Source organism: Cornus florida, unplaced genomic scaffold (assembly GCF_030987335.1).
Source record: "Cornus florida cultivar Cherokee Brave unplaced genomic scaffold, ASM3098733v1 CherokeeBrave_3.0.0_Hap2_Chr10, whole genome shotgun sequence".
Taxonomy (NCBI): domain Eukaryota; kingdom Viridiplantae; phylum Streptophyta; class Magnoliopsida; order Cornales; family Cornaceae; genus Cornus; species Cornus florida.
This window is the reverse complement of record NW_026775580.1, coordinates 107,377,797-107,395,096: the sequence shown is the minus strand read 5'-3', so window position 1 is coordinate 107,395,096 and position 17,300 is coordinate 107,377,797.

Sequence of the window (17,300 nt, the reverse complement as noted above, 5' to 3'; positions counted from 1 at the left end):
AACTGTTACGCTTTTTCTCCTCTGTATCCACCTCCTCCGGTGCAAAGAGAGACAAGCGTGTGAACTGCTGCTCATACTCCGCCACGGTCATGTTTCCCTGCTGCAGATTTAAAAACTCGGTCTTCATAGCTGCCCTGACTGCAGAGGGAAAATATTTCTCATCAAAGCGAGCACTGAACTCATCATAAGACAATGTCATCCTCTCCTCTGGGGTGGTAACTGACTCCCACCACTGTAGTGCATCCCCAACTAGCTTGAAAGTAGCAAGCATCTGCTTCTAAACCTCCGTGCACTGAACCAAATGAAGATGATGCTCAATGTCCTGTTTCCACTGGTGAGCTGCTCTCACATCGGTTGAGCCTGAGAACACAAGTGGACTCCCCTTTGTGAAAGAGCTCCTAGCCTTTCCCCAAGAATCCGTCTAAACCACTGGTGCTGGTACAAGTGCAGCTGTTACCCCAACCTCTATAGCCCGAGCAACAAGGTCATTGTGATACCCCTCGATTCTAGAGCCACGGGTGATCAAGTCCGAGCACAGATCCGAGGGATATCAAACAATTAATATTTAAACAAGCATTGGAATACAAGATGAATTAAAAATAAATAGATAAGCTGAAAGGAAAACTAAATAATAAATTTTTATTTAAAAATCCTCAAATAAATAATGATTAAAATCCCATAATAAAATCCTCCAATCTTCTGATACCAGTAATTAATTAAACTACAACTCGGGAATCCATACTGTGGACCCCTAATAATATCCTAACTGAAATAACTGAATCGAAAAAAAATAATAAGTTACTAATGAAGAAGAGTCCTACGTAGAGTCGGAAGAATGAATGGATGTCTCTGCTCGGCACGAACAATCTCTAAGACTGGAACTGACGAACACCTGAAAAATAATGGTGGGTCAGGCCCACATACAAGTTCTAATCTACTACATCCCAAACAGAGACCCGATACACGTACACATCCTAATTAATTCAACAATAACTAAATAGTCCATATATAGATATATATACACACTAAAGGAACCTCACTAGACTATAGAGTTGTCTCAACCTGAATAGTAGGCAACATGCAAAACGCACATATAGTGGGCATGAGTACCTAGACCTACCAGGGTACACAACTACGCTATATCTAGCTACACATCCCTGGCAATATACGCACCCTAACCACTGATCCTGAGACTCAAGCTCATATCATGGTGTATAATTATATATTTAAAATCCGTCCTATCCAACCATCAAAAATAAACTATCCAATTATTATTTCAATACTATGTCATCCAACTATTCCGTTGACCTGACACGAATAAGTAGAACTTAACACTGTGGTTAATCCGTTCCCTTATTAAAAAAATAGGTAGGACTTAACTAGTAAGTTAATCCGTCCCTAATATGCCCCATCCCATAATGGTGCATTAATCAATAAAATAGCCAAATAAAAGTTTCCAATCCAAGAATAATGTAAATAATATTTACATCTAATAATCCAAAAATATGATATAAATCATAAACATATTCTTTGCATTTACTTGAGTAAAAATATCAATTTCAAATAGTATAATTTAATTTACAACACAAGAAATTACCATGCATATCAACTAAATTGTACATCTCCATGTTCTGATTAAATTAATTTAAATCTAAACAATTGATCAAAATAATTTAATCCAACAATATTTAATTAAGTTATCCTTTTAACATTAATTAAATTCCATACTTAGCATGTAAACTTAAATCATGCATTCCAATTCCTAGTGGATCTAATTAAATTAAATAAATACTTAATTTAGATCCATCAATCAAAAACAACAAATATTAATTTAATATTCTAACATTAATCAAAATAACATTTAAAATATTTAATACATAACCAATTATTTTTTATGTTTTCATGTATACAAGATTCATTCTTACTCACCTAATCTAACAGTTTGTTAAATGTTCCCTTTTTTCTTCCTCGTGTGGCGTGTATGCCTTAGGAAAACAAAGAAATAAAATAAATAAAATTTCAACTACAAGCCACAATCATCAAACTGATTCACTCAATTGCATGTGTTGCGTGCATAATCTTTTTCCCTCCTCGTTCGGCGTGCCTCCATGAAGAAACCAAAAATCTTGATTTCACATACTTTAGTCACACAACTGATAAGCATGAGTTAGTTTATGTTTTTTGCACAACACTGATTCATTAATCTTTCGTGTGCATTCCTTAGGCATAAATAAATTTTTTTTATTTCATATTTATATATACACAACACTGACACATGTGAGCATTAATTCAAGTAAAATTAAAATAAATTAAATTAACAACCAAGGTCACCAACAATGTCCAGTTCATCATAAAAGAATAATCAAAATCCATTATTAAAGCACAAACTGAATTTTCTAAATTAATCCATGTAATTTGATCCAATCAATTTATTTAAAGAACCTAGAATTAAAATAGCATGCATAGGGTATGAATCAAAGGAGAAGAGAAGAATTAAAACTTGCCTTTAGGGATTAGATAAAAAACCCTAACCTCATTCTTCCTTTTCTCTTCCTTCCACTTCCTTCTTTCTCTCTCTAAAATATAGTACGTAATATATTTTCTAACCTCTTTCACAACCCTATAATTATATATTTATAGTCAAATAAAATAACACTAATCCTTTTCCCAATCCAAGCCAAACTAATAATAAAAATAAAATAAAATCTAAATACTAAAAAGATAACTAAAATATATGGTACGTATAATCTATGTGTAATCCTTTTTATATGTAATATATAAATATATATGACTTTCCTTATATATATATATATTTATTTATTTATTAAATATACATATACATGGGTAATTATCCGTACCCATTAAACCCCTTATCCAAGTAGTCCATGGAGCCCAATTAGTTGGTCCATTACTACTATCCATATCCAATTCCCTAAAAATATGAAAATAAAAATAAAATAAAATAATTAAATTCCTAAATCAAATACACATCATCACACACAATTTCATTTAAACAATTAAATCAATTAACACATTTAAAAAAATAATTAAATCAATTAAACAAGTAAATAATTAGCCAAGAAATCAACTAAATAATTAAATGCAATTAAAATAATTTTTAAAAAATACCGAGACTATCCTTTTAAAATCAGGGGTATTACAGTCATTGAGGTGTGGAGGAATCACTGGATCTCTGACCCAACCATGAGTCTATTGAACTTCCTCCTGCTCCTCCTGAAACCCTGGCATTTGCTGCTATTCTTCCATTTGCCGACGTTATAGACGTTCCTGCTGTCTACGTGCCGCTCTCCTCTGTCGACTGTTCATGTTTTATCCTCTTCCAGTGTTAACCATGCTGTTAACATAGAAAGACAGACATCAGTACGAGTTTAAACGAACCGTAAAAGAATTCAACGAATCCTAAAGATAAGCTCTATAAAAAAAAAAAAACGCTACGCGAAAGTCTTAATACGAAATGTCCTAGAGACACTTGAACCTGGAGTGCTCTGATGCCAACTGTGATACCCCTCGGATCCGAGACACGGGTTGATCAGGCCCAGGCCCAAACCCGAGGGAATATCAAACAATTAAAGTATTTTAAAACGAACACAGATGACAAAATGAAATAATAAAGATGGAAATAAAACTGAAAGAACATTTAATTATAAAACCCTCCATGCATAATTGAAAAATAAAACTCCAATCCTCCAAAACTCCAAGGTTACAACTTGGGAATCCATTGGTGGACCCCTAACCAAAAAATTCAACTGAAACTGAAAACTGGAAATAGATAATGCTAGAAACATCGAGAGAAGTCCTACGTAATCAGATGGATGTGAGACTGTCCTCGACAAGCACGACCAAGCTCTAAGGCTGGAACCGTCCTGTACCTGAAAAGAATAATGAAGGAGTGGGTCAGACCCACGAGCAAGTTCTAATCTAACTGCAATCCATACAGTGACCCGATACGCAGATACACCGTAGACACCTCACAATATCTATCTAGTCCATAAGTATAAATATATCCACACTAAGGGACATTCACTAGTCTATAATAGGGGTCTCAACCTGAATAGAAGGTAACATGCGAATACACACCCAAAGGTGGGCATGAGTACCTAGACTTAACAGGGTACACCTCAACCTATTATAACCAGCTACGCATCCACCGCATATACGCACCCTAACCAACGAGTCTGAGACTCAAGCTCAGCTCATGGTACCATAAACATATATATAACATCCATCCAAATCCAGGGTATGCAATTCAACTATTTATTAAACTGACATACAATAAACAAATAGTTAGTCACTCAACTTATTCAGTTGATATGACTTAACTACCATCCGTTAATCCAGGTAGTCATCCAACTTGGTTACAGCTGATCTGACTTAGTCACAATTAGGATTCGATATCTTTCAATCCATTCCATTAATCCATTAGGTTAGGTTTATGCGTTTTGAGCTAAACCGTCCCTAGTATGTCACCGTCCCATACCGGTGCACACAATCCTCCATATCCAGGTAAATTACAATGTATACATAATGAACAAGTAATTTACAGTCCAAAACCACCATCCAAATAATTGCAGAAAAGTATTTAAGATTTCAGCAATTTAAATCTCATAATTAAACCACATAATTGCAGGAAACAGTTTAATAGTTTACACAACTAGCATCCAAAGCATGCATAGACCCAATCTAATATATCAATGACTCTATAATGCATTTAGAACAAATTCTATAATCCCATTATAGTCCAACAAATTGCTAGATTAACCTAAACAATTTATTTCGTCCCATCCGATAACAGTGTACTAAGTCATTCGCTTTTATACTGTTTTATCCTTTATCTTAGAGACTTAAACCATGCATCAACTAGTTTAATCACACTTAGAATCAAGTAATTAAATCCTCTGAAAAGTCCCCACAATCCATTAGAAGCATCCCAAGGCTCAAACAGTGTCCATATTACCAAACAGTGCCTTAAAACTAAAAAAAATAAAAATTAAACGTATATTGCAAAAGGGAGCCTGCTCCAAATTTTGGGAGCAGGCTCTTTCAGCCTAGAGCCGGCTCTAGGAGTCCTTAGAGCCGGCTCTACTTGTTGTGGGAGCCGGCTCCCACATCCATGGAACCGGCTCTCACCTCCTTTGAGAGCCTCTGTCCCCGTTGCTTCGTTTCAGTCCGTCTGCTCCCTCTCTGATCAATTCCTACCACTCTGTTGGTTTCTAAAACTAATCTTAGGAGTCTTAATTTAGTCTAGAAGCATCCCCCAAGGTTGTTTACATTAATTTTGAAAGCAATTACAGAGTTTAATCAAGCCACTTAAACTAGCATGCTTGGAAAACAATACAGGAACAGGTTTCAGAAACTTTCAGTTCTCTACTGAACCCTCTGTTCCTCTTCACCACTGAACCTACGGATCTTATATCAATCCCAAAAACATCCCCATGGTTCATTTACAGAGTCTAAAAAAATAATCCAAAGATTAGAGTTACAACAGAGCAACATGCTTAAAGAACAGAAAACTGAAACGAGCCATGCATGAACTGTAACAAAACGGTTTTCAACATAAACAAATCGTTCACATGACATATATTAAACATATATCTTCCAGTTATTGATTGATTAAACCCTAGAGATTATCTAGGTGCACAGAACACGAGCCAAAGAGAAAGAAAAAGAAAAGAACCTGTCTTTGAGTTTCAGACTTGCAACTCTAAATTCCCAGTTTCTGTGTTACCCGTTCAATTCCCCACTGCTGTTCCACAAACCCACGTTCCTTCTACCTTACTCCCACCTATCCTTCCTCTCCTATCTCTCTCTATTCTCCCTCTGTATCCCACGGTCTCTGTTTTTTTTTTTTTTTGTTACAAAAATTACGTTTAATTATTCTAAAACCCTAAACCACCGTGACACACATACTTATAGGCTTAGTGATTAAACCCTAATCCATGTATAACTCGGCCCATAAAAACCTAGGTTATACTCACTGTCGGCTCATAAAGCTATCTAGGTTATAAGATATTCGGCTACATACGCGTAACCTCTTAGGGAACCTTACTGTTTAAAATTAGACCAGTTATTAATGTATTTTACTACAGTAGCTGATACTAATTTAGTCTATAATTGAATCTAATTAAAACATTTAAATAAACCAATTAAACATTAGAAAAAACCAAACCAATCCAATTACAGAAAATAAGAAATAATTAAACAATAGCAGCTACTGTTATGTACCCTGAGTATAAATATATCCACACTAAGGGACATTCACTAGTCTATAATAGGGGTCTCAACCTGAATAGAAGGTAACATGCGAATACGCACCCAAAGGTGGGCATGAGTACCTAGACCTAACAGGGTACACCTCAACCTATTATAACCAGCTACGCATCCACCGCATATACGCACCCTAACCAACGAGTCTGAGACTCAAGCTCAGCTCATGGTACCATAAACATATATATAACATCCATCCAAATCCAGGGTATGCAATTCAACTATTTATTAAACTGACATATAATAAACCAACTAGTTAGTCACTCAACTTATTCAGTTGATATGACTTAACTGCCATCCGTTAATCCAGGAAGTCATCCAACTTGGTTACAGCTGATCTGACTTAGTCATAATTAGGATTCGATATCTTTCAATCCATTCCATTAATCCATTAGGTTATATTTATGCGTTTTGAGCTAAACCGTCCCTAGTATGTCACCGTCCTATACCGGTGCATACAATCCTCCATATCCAGGTAAATTACAATGTATACATAATGAACAAGTAATTTACAGTCCAAAACCACCATCCAAATAATTGCAGAAAAATATTTAAGATTTCAGCAATTTAAATCCCATAATTAAACCACGTAATTGCAGGAAACAGTTTAATAGTTTACACAACTAGCATCCAAAGCACGCATAGACCCAATCCAATATATCAATGACTCTATCATGCATTTAGAACAAATTCTATAATCCCATTATAGTCCAACAAATTGCTAGATTAACCTAAACAATTTATTTCGTCCCATCCGATAACATTATACTAAGTCATTCGCTTTTATACTGTTTTATCCTTTATCTTAGAGACTTAAACCATGCATCAACTAGTTTAATCACACTTAAAATCAAGTAATTAAATCCTCTGAAAAGTCCCCACAATCCATTAGAAGCATCCCAAGGCTCAAACAGTGTCCATATTACCAAACAATGCCTTAAAACTAAAAAAAAATTAAAAATTAAACGTATATTGCAAAAGGGAGCCTGCTCCAAATTTTGGGAGCAGGCCCTTTCAGCCTAGAGCCGGCTCTAGAAGTCCTTAGAGCCGGCTCTACTTGTTATGGGAGCCGGCTCCCACATCCATGGAGCCGGCTCTCACCTCCTTTGAGAGCCTCTGTCCCCGTTACTTCGTTTCAGTCCGTCTGCTCCTTCTCTGATCAATTCCTACCACTCTGTTGGTTTCTAAAACTAATCTTAGGAGTCTTAATTTAGTCTAGAAGCATCCCCCAAGGTTGTTTACAATAATTTTGAAAGCAATTACAGAGTTTAATCAAGCCACTTAAACTAGCATGCTTGGAAAACAATACTGGAACAGGTTTCAAAAACTTTCAGTTCTCTACTGAACCCTCTGTTCCTCTTCACCACTGAACCTACGGATCTTATATCAATCCCAAAAACATCCCCATGGTTCATTTACAGAGTCTAAAAAAAAAATAATCCAAAGATTAGAGTTACAACAGAGCAACATGCTTAAAGAACAGAAAACTGAAACGAGCCATGCATGAACTGTAACAAAATGGTTTTCAACATAAACAGATCGTTCACATGACATATATTAAACATATATCTTCCAGTTATTGATTGATTAAACCCTAGAGATTATCTAGGTGCACAGAACACGAGCCAAAGAGAAGGAAAAAGAAAAGAACCTGTCTTTGAGTTTCAGACTTGCAACTCTAAATTCCCAGTTTCTGTGTTACCCGTTCAATTCCCCACTGCTGTTCCACAAACCCACGTTCCTTCTACCTTACTCCCACCTATCCTTCCTCTCCTATCTCTCTCTATTCTCCCTCTGTATCCCACGGTCTCTGTTTTTTTTTTTTTTTTGTTACAAAAATTACGTTTAATTATTCTAAAACCCTAAACCACCGTGACACACATACTTATAGGCTTAGTGATTAAACCCTAATCCATGTATAACTCGGCCCATAAAAACCTAGGTTATACTCACTGTCGGCTCATAAAGCTATCTAGGTTATAAGATATTCGGCTACATACGCGTAACCTCTTAGGGAACCTTACTGTTTAAAATTAGACCAGTTATTAATTTATTTTACTACAGTAACTGATACTAATTTAGTTTATAATTGAATCTAATTAAAACATTTAAATAAACCAATTAAACATTAGAAAAAACCAAACCAATCCAATTACAGAAAATAAGAAATAATTAAACAATAAATGCCAATTAAACAATTAAAACACTTAAACAATAAATGCCAATTAAATATATGTCACGTAGGTAAACAATTAAATAAAATTAATAAATAAAAATAATTAAACCAAATAATCACGCAAAAAAATAATAATAAAAATAAATAAATAAATGTACAATAAAAATAAATAAATAAATGCCGAGACTATCTTTTTAAAATTAGGGGTATTACATTCTTCCCCCGTAATAAAAGGAATTCCGTCCTCGGAATTCGCTCTTACCTTCTTCCAATATTTCAGGAAACTGCGAGCGAATGACATCCTCCCATTCCCAAGTGGACTCAGCCTCATTGTGATGACTCCACTGCACACGAACCAAAGGGATAACCTTATTGCGAAGGATTTGATCCCGACGGTCAACAATACGACATGGTGGCTCCAAATAAGTTGCATCCGGCTGCAACTCAATCTCCCCAACATCTATATGCTGATACCGATCCTCATTGCGCAGAAATTTTCGCAACATGGAAACTTGAAACACGTTGTGAACGCGATCCAAGTTATCCGGAAGTGCCAACCGATAAGCCACAGCTCCCACTCGATCCGTAATCATGAATGGACCGACAAACCGCGGAGACAACTTCCCTTTCTTCCCAAAGCGCATAACACCCTTCATAGGAGATACTTTGAGAAGAACCTGATCCCCAACTCGAAACTCCGAAGCACGAGTGCGACAATCAGCATAGCTCTTCTGCCTACTTTGGGCAGTACGCATGCGATCTCGAATAAGAGCAATCTTTTCAGTGGTATCCTTGATGAACTCAGGACCTAAGAATCGATTCTCTCCAACCTCCATCCAACAAACAGGTGATCGACACGGTCGACCGTATAACGCCTCAAAAGGTGCCATTCCAATAGTCTTCTGGAAACTATTGTTATAAGCAAACTCCACCAGTGGTAAATATTCCTCCTAGTGGCCCTTGAAATCCAGAACACACGACCGAAGCATATCTTCCATAATCTGATTCACCCTCTCAGTCTGTCCGTTAGTCTGAGGATGATAAGCAGTACTAAGGTGTAACTCTGTACCTAAAGCCTGCTGAAAACTCTTCCAAAATCCAGATACAAAACTCGAATCCCTGTCCGATATAATAGACAATGGAATGCCATGTAACTTCACAATCTCTGAAATGTAAAGCCTCGCCAACTACTCCGAAATGTAGTCAGTGCAAATAGGCAATAAATGAGCTGACTTGGTCAACCTATCCACAATGACCCATATGGAATTATGCCCCTTGAAAGAATTTGGCAACCCTTCCACAAAATTCATAAATATGCTCTCCCATTTCCACTTCGGAATTGGTAGTGGTTGTAGAGCTCCTGGCAGCCTCTGATGATCAATTTTAACCATCTGACAAGTACTACACTGAGAAACAAAAAGAGCAATGTCCCTCTTCAAACCTGCCCACCAAAACTGCCGCTTCATATCTTGATACATCTTATCGCCTCCTGGATGAACAGAGAACTCAGAGTGGTGAGTTTCAGTCATCACATCCCTCCTCAAACCATCAGTAGAAGGTACCACTAACCGTCCCTTGTACCTTAAACCTCCATCAGCCCCAACATAGTAGAATGGAACCTCTCCGAAAGCTATCTCTGCGACCTTGCCGACACACTGCTGATCGGTGAGTTGTGCTTGTAAAACCTTGCGAATGATGGAAGGTGTAACCACCATGCAAGCCATAAAAGCGTCTGACAACCCATCTACATTCTTTAAAGCATTCCATTCAGTAGTGAATAGAGCAGAAAGACTACCAACAGGTCGGCGACTGAGTGCATCCGCCACTATATTCGCTTTCCCTGGATGGTACTGTATAGAAAAATGATAGTCTTTTGCAAACTCCAACCACCTGCGCTGTCTCATATTCAGCTCCCACTGAGTGAACAAGTACTGCAGACTCTTGTGATCACTGAATAATCTGAAAGACTCACCCAACAGATAATGCCTCCAAATACGCAAGGTAAAGACCACTGCTGCCAACTCCAAATCATGTGTTGGATAATTAAGCTCATGAGGCTTAAGTTTCTGAGATCCATAAGAAATCGGTCGCTCCTCCTGCATCAATACACATCCAAGACCCTACAACGAAGCATCCGTGTAAATAAGATACTCTATCCCGCTCTGCGGAGTAGCCAGAACCGGTGCAGAAGTCAGCTTCCTTTTCAGCTCATCAAAAGCACGCTGACAGTGTTCATCCCACATGAACTGTACACCCTTCTTGGTCAGATAAGTGAGTGGTCCTGCTATCTTGGAGAACCCTTGGATGAATCTCCTGTAATATCCTGCCAGACCGAGAAAACTCCGAATCTCAATAGGTGATGTAGGCTGTCCCCACTCAACCACCATTGAAACCTTGGCCGGATCCACTGCTATCCCTTTTTCTGACACCACGTGACCCAGAAATTTCACCTCCCGCTGGCAAAATTCACACTTCTCGAACTTTGCATATAACTGGTGCTCACGAAGCGTCTACAAGACTATGCGAAGATGTCTAGCATGATCGTCCTCCTACCGAGAATAGATCAAGATGTCATCAATAAATATAATAACAAACTGATCCAAATAAGCCCGGAAGACTCTATTCATTAAGTCCATGAACACTGCAGGTGCATTAGTCGTCCCAAACGGCATAACACGAAACTCATAAGAACCATATCTCGTGAGAAATGCTGTCTTAGGAACATCCTGTTCCCTAACCCTCAGCTGATGATACCCAGAACGCAGATCAATCTTGGAGAAGTGTGTGGATTCCCTTAACTGATCAAACAAGTCATCAATCCTGGGCAAAGGATACTTGTTACGAATCGTAACCTTGTTCAACTCCCTATAATCTATACACAGACGAAGCGAACCATCCTTCTTCTTCACAAACAGAACCGGTGCTCCCCAAGGTGATGTACTCCTACGAATAAAACCCTGGCTGAGTAACTGCTGAATCTGATCCCTCAGCTCTCTCATCTCCACCGGTGCCATCCTATAGGGTGCCTTAGCAATAGGCGCAGTGCCTGGAGCTAAGTCTATCACAAAATCAATCTCTCGACTAGGTGGCAACCCTGAAATCTTCTGAAATACATCTGGGAAATCATGTACAATCGGTATGTTATCCAATGGCACAGTAATCCCCTCCTCATTTTCCTCTTCCACATGGAACAAATAGGTGTTACCGCCCCCTTTAGAACGTAGCATAGCTACTACATACATATCCTGACCAGGTATGGTAAAAATAATAGATCTATCAAAACAATCAACGTGGGCATGGTAGTGAGACAACCAATCCATTCCAAGTATCACATCATAAGTGTGCATGTCCAGGACCAGTAGATTGGCTAGAAATCTGAGTCTGCCAATATCTAATGTCACAGGCCCATCACTCTCATGTATAATAGCTGTATCACCCAATGGTGTAGAAATACCCTGAGGTCTAGTGCATACCCTCGTCCTCATCCCAGATAAAGTAACAAAAGTCCTAACTACAAATGAGTGTGTAGCACCCGTATCAAATAAAACACGTCCATGTAAACCATGAATAGGAAACTTACCCTCAATAGTCTGAGGTACCTGAACATCCTGTGGCATGGGGTTATACACCCTGCCATAGTGCAACTGCTGTGGTGTCTGTCCCTGAGTCTACGGCGGTGCCGGTAAAGCCAGATGTGTCTGTCCCTGAATCCGTGGAACCTGTGGAGCTGGTAGAGGCACTGGCGCCCTCTGCCCCTGCTGCACATACTGTCCCTGTCCCTGTCTTGCTTTAGGACACTGCCTGGTGGTATGACCATACTCTCTACAAGTGTAACAACTACCATAGAAAGTACCAAATGGCCTCCTCTGTCGGTTAGCCTGTGGCTGACCCTGTCCTGCCTGTGGTCCCCCATTCTGTTGCCTCTTAATAGATGCCCCATTCCGATAAGCATCTGAACCACCCTTGTGCTTCGTCCAAGGCTGTTGTCCCTGGAACTTGCCTTCGTCATTCTGCCGGTGACCATTGTCGTTCCCCTTTTCAGCTGACTGATTAGTAGAGTCTTTATCACCTCGCTTCTCACCACGAGCCTGTCTGATATCCATAGTCAACAGATACTGTTGTAGAGCGGCGTCTACCACCTGAGCATAGGTAGTATAGGCTGGACTACCTGTAATAGCTCTCTTGATAGACCACATCAGTCCCTTGACGAAACTGTTACGCTTTTTCTCCTCTGTATCCACCTCCTCCGGTGCAAAGAGAGACAAGCGTGTGAACTGCTGCTCATACTCCGCCACGGTCATGTTTCCCTGCTGCAGATTTAAAAACTCGGTCTTCATAGCTGCCCTGACTGCAGAGGGAAAATATTTCTCATCAAAGCGAGCACTGAACTCATCATAAGACAATGTCATCCTCTCCTCTGGGGTGGTAACTGACTCCCACCACTGTAGTGCATCCCCAACTAGCTTGAAAGTAGCAAGCATCTGCTTCTAAACCTCCGTGCACTGAACCAAATGAAGATGATGCTCAATGTCCTGTTTCCACTGGTGAGCTGCTCTCACATCGGTTGAGCCTGAGAACACAAGTGGACTCCCCTTTGTGAAAGAGCTCCTAGCCTTTCCCCAAGAATCCGTCTAAACCACTGGTGCTGGTACAAGTGCAGCTGTTACCCCAACCTCTATAGCCCGAGCAACAAGGTCATTGTGATACCCCTCGATTCTAGAGCCACGGGTGATCAAGTCCGAGCACAGATCCGAGGGATATCAAACAATTAATATTTAAACAAGCATTGGAATACAAGATGAATTAAAAATAAATAGATAAGCTGAAAGGAAAACTAAATAATAAATTTTTATTTAAAAATCCTCAAATAAATAATGATTAAAATCCCATAATAAAATCCTCCAATCTTCTGATACCAGTAATTAATTAAACTACAACTCGGGAATCCATACTGTGGACCCCTAATAATATCCTAACTGAAATAACTGAATCGAAAAAAAATAATAAGTTACTAATGAAGAAGAGTCCTACGTAGAGTCGGAAGAATGAATGGATGTCTCTGCTCGGCACGAACAATCTCTAAGACTGGAACTGACGAACACCTGAAAAATAATGGTGGGTCAGGCCCACATACAAGTTCTAATCTACTACATCCCAAACAGAGACCCGATACACGTACACATCCTAATTAATTCAACAATAACTAAATAGTCCATATATAGATATATATACACACTAAAGGAACCTCACTAGACTATAGAGTTGTCTCAACCTGAATAGTAGGCAACATGCAAAACGCACATATAGTGGGCATGAGTACCTAGACCTACCAGGGTACACAACTACGCTATATCTAGCTACACATCCCTGGCAATATACGCACCCTAACCACTGATCCTGAGACTCAAGCTCATATCATGGTGTATAATTATATATTTAAAATCCGTCCTATCCAACCATCAAAAATAAACTATCCAATTATTATTTCAATACTATGTCATCCAACTATTCCGTTGACCTGACACGAATAAGTAGAACTTAACACTGTGGTTAATCCGTTCCCTTATTAAAAAAATAGGTAGGACTTAACTAGTAAGTTAATCCGTCCCTAATATGCCCCATCCCATAATGGTGCATTAATCAATAAAATAGCCAAATAAAAGTTTCCAATCCAAGAATAATGTAAATAATATTTACATCTAATAATCCAAAAATATGATATAAATCATAAACATATTCTTTGCATTTACTTGAGTAAAAATATCAATTTCAAATAGTATAATTTAATTTACAACACAAGAAATTACCATGCATATCAACTAAATTGTACATCTCCATGTTCTGATTAAATTAATTTAAATCTAAACAATTGATCAAAATAATTTAATCCAACAATATTTAATTAAGTTATCCTTTTAACATTAATTAAATTCCATACTTAGCATGTAAACTTAAATCATGCATTCCAATTCCTAGTGGATCTAATTAAATTAAATAAATACTTAATTTAGATCCATCAATCAAAAACAACAAATATTAATTTAATATTCTAACGTTAATCAAAATAACATTTAAAATATTTAATACATAACCAATTATTTTTTATGTTTTTCATGTATACAAGATTCATTCTTACTCACCTAATCTAACAGTTTGTTAAATGTTCCCTTTTTTCTTCCTCGTGTGGCGTGTATGCCTTAGGAAAACAAAGAAATAAAATAAATAAAATTTCAACTACAAGCCACAATCATCAAACTGATTCACTCAATTGCATGTGTTGCGTGCATAATCTTTTTCCCTCCTCGTTCGGCGTGCCTCCATGAAGAAACCAAAAATCTTGATTTCACATACTTTAGTCACACAACTGATAAGCATGAGTTAGTTTATGTTTTTTGCACAACACTGATTCATTAATCTTTCGTGTGCATTCCTTAGGCATAAATAAATTTTTTTTATTTCATATTTATATATACACAACACTGACACATGTGAGCATTAATTCAAGTAAAATTAAAATAAATTAAATTAACAACCAAGGTCACCAACAATGTCCAGTTCATCATAAAAGAATAATCAAAATCCATTATTAAAGCACAAACTGAATTTTCTAAATTAATCCATGTAATTTGATCCAATCAATTTATTTAAAGAACCTAGAATTAAAATAGCATGCATAGGGTATGAATCAAAGGAGAAGAGAAGAATTAAAACTTGCCTTTAGGGATTAGATAAAAAACCCTAACCTCATTCTTCCTTTTCTCTTCCTTCCACTTCCTTCTTTCTCTCTCTAAAATATAGTACGTAATATATTTTCTAACCTCTTTCACAACCCTATAATTATATATTTATAGTCAAATAAAATAACACTAATCCTTTTCCCAATCCAAGCCAAACTAATAATAAAAATAAAATAAAATCTAAATACTAAAAAGATAACTAAAATATATGGTACGTATAATCTATGTGTAATCCTTTTTATATGTAATATATAAATATATATGACTTTCCTTATATATATATATATTTATTTATTTATTAAATATACATATACATGGGTAATTATCCGTACCCATTAAACCCCTTATCCAAGTAGTCCATGGAGCCCAATTAGTTGGTCCATTACTACTATCCATATCCAATTCCCTAAAAATATGAAAATAAAAATAAAATAAAATAATTAAATTCCTAAATCAAATACACATCATCACACACAATTTCATTTAAACAATTAAATCAATTAACACATTTAAAAAAATAATTAAATCAATTAAACAAGTAAATAATTAGCCAAGAAATCAACTAAATAATTAAATGCAATTAAAATAATTTTTAAAAAATACCGAGACTATCCTTTTAAAATCAGGGGTATTACAGTCATTGAGGTGTGGAGGAATCACTGGATCTCTGACCCAACCATGAGTCTATTGAACTTCCTCCTGCTCCTCCTGAAACCCTGGCATTTGCTGCTATTCTTCCATTTGCCGACGTTATAGACGTTCCTGCTGTCTACGTGCCGCTCTCCTCTGTCGACTGTTCATGTTTTATCCTCTTCCAGTGTTAACCATGCTGTTAACATAGAAAGACAGACATCAGTACGAGTTTAAACGAACCGTAAAAGAATTCAACGAATCCTAAAGATAAGCTCTATAAAAAAAAAAAACGCTACGCGAAAGTCTTAATACGAAATGTCCTAGAGACACTTGAACCTGGAGTGCTCTGATGCCAACTGTGATACCCCTCGGATCCGAGACACGGGTTGATCAGGCCCAGGCCCAAACCCGAGGGAATATCAAACAATTAAAGTATTTTAAAACGAACACAGATGACAAAATGAAATAATAAAGATGGAAATAAAACTGAAAGAACATTTAATTATAAAACCCTCCATGCATAATTGAAAAATAAAACTCCAATCCTCCAAAACTCCAAGGTTACAACTTGGGAATCCATTGGTGGACCCCTAACCAAAAAATTCAACTGAAACTGAAAACTGGAAATAGATAATGCTAGAAACATCGAGAGAAGTCCTACGTAATCAGATGGATGTGAGACTGTCCTCGACAAGCACGACCAAGCTCTAAGGCTGGAACCGTCCTGTACCTGAAAAGAATAATGAAGGAGTGGGTCAGACCCACGAGCAAGTTCTAATCTAACTGCAATCCATACAGTGACCCGATACGCAGATACACCGTAGACACCTCACAATATCTATCTAGTCCATAAGTATAAATATATCCACACTAAGGGACATTCACTAGTCTATAATAGGGGTCTCAACCTGAATAGAAGGTAACATGCGAATACACACCCAAAGGTGGGCATGAGTACCTAGACTTAACAGGGTACACCTCAACCTATTATAACCAGCTACGCATCCACCGCATATACGCACCCTAACCAACGAGTCTGAGACTCAAGCTCAGCTCATGGTACCATAAACATATATATAACATCCATCCAAATCCAGGGTATGCAATTCAACTATTTATTAAACTGACATACAATAAACAAATAGTTAGTCACTCAACTTATTCAGTTGATATGACTTAACTACCATCCGTTAATCCAGGTAGTCATCCAACTTGGTTACAGCTGATCTGACTTAGTCACAATTAGGATTCGATATCTTTCAATCCATTCCATTAATCCATTAGGTTAGGTTTATGCGTTTTGAGCTAAACCGTCCCTAGTATGTCACCGTCCCATACCGGTGCACACAATCCTCCATATCCAGGTAAATTACAATGTATACATAATGAACAAGTAATTTACAGTCCAAAACCACCATCCAAATAATTGCAGAAAAGTATTTAAGATTTCAGCAATTTAAATCTCATAA